The 579-nt window shown below is 27.3% G+C and overlaps 1 protein-coding gene across 1 annotated transcript in view; it reads left to right on the top strand.

Moving 5' to 3' along the window:
* LOC107573836 (NACHT, LRR and PYD domains-containing protein 12-like) overlaps nt 1–579 on the top strand; it is an 18,025-nt gene that overhangs the window by 1,807 nt on the left and 15,639 nt on the right. The window lies entirely within an intron of this gene.

Below are 579 nucleotides of genomic sequence, written 5' to 3' on the forward strand. Positions count from 1 at the left end.
TACCGTCGATAAATATCGATACCGTTTTATCGCCCAGGCCTACACAAAAAGGATATAGCTAATTATTATAAAACAAGCAGCTCTTACTCACTGATTTCATTCCCACATGTTTTTTTTTCTTTTTTCACAAAAGTTTTTGTTTTTCATGAGATTTATTACTTTATATTCAGGTCGCAAAAAGTGACTAAACAGACAAAATATGACAAAAAGAGATTTTTAATGTTATAATAGTGATTTGATAATCTCTAAAAAATTATTTCAAAAGCAAAAAGTTAGAAAAAAAAATGTGTTAGGGAATGGAAATTGCTAACGAACCAATAACTGCTCCTCTGCAGCCATCTGCTGGTTATAGTCGTAATTACATGTCTTTTTAAATTTCAAAATGAAAGTGATAGTTATTATTAAAGATAATTGAAAGTCATTATTGTGTTAAACTAGAAAAGCACTGAATAGACATTACAAAAAATAGATTTAAAAAATAAATATTTTAATTAAACATACAAAAATACAAATAAATACTGAAATATGAAATGAAAAGTGCCAGTAGGTGGCAGCAAATCACTGTCTTAATAAGTGAAT

This window comes from Sinocyclocheilus grahami, unplaced genomic scaffold, assembly GCF_001515645.1.
Source record: "Sinocyclocheilus grahami isolate Dianchi unplaced genomic scaffold, SAMN03320097.WGS_v1.1 scaffold2047.1, whole genome shotgun sequence".
NCBI classification, from domain to species: Eukaryota; Metazoa; Chordata; class Actinopteri; order Cypriniformes; family Cyprinidae; genus Sinocyclocheilus; species Sinocyclocheilus grahami.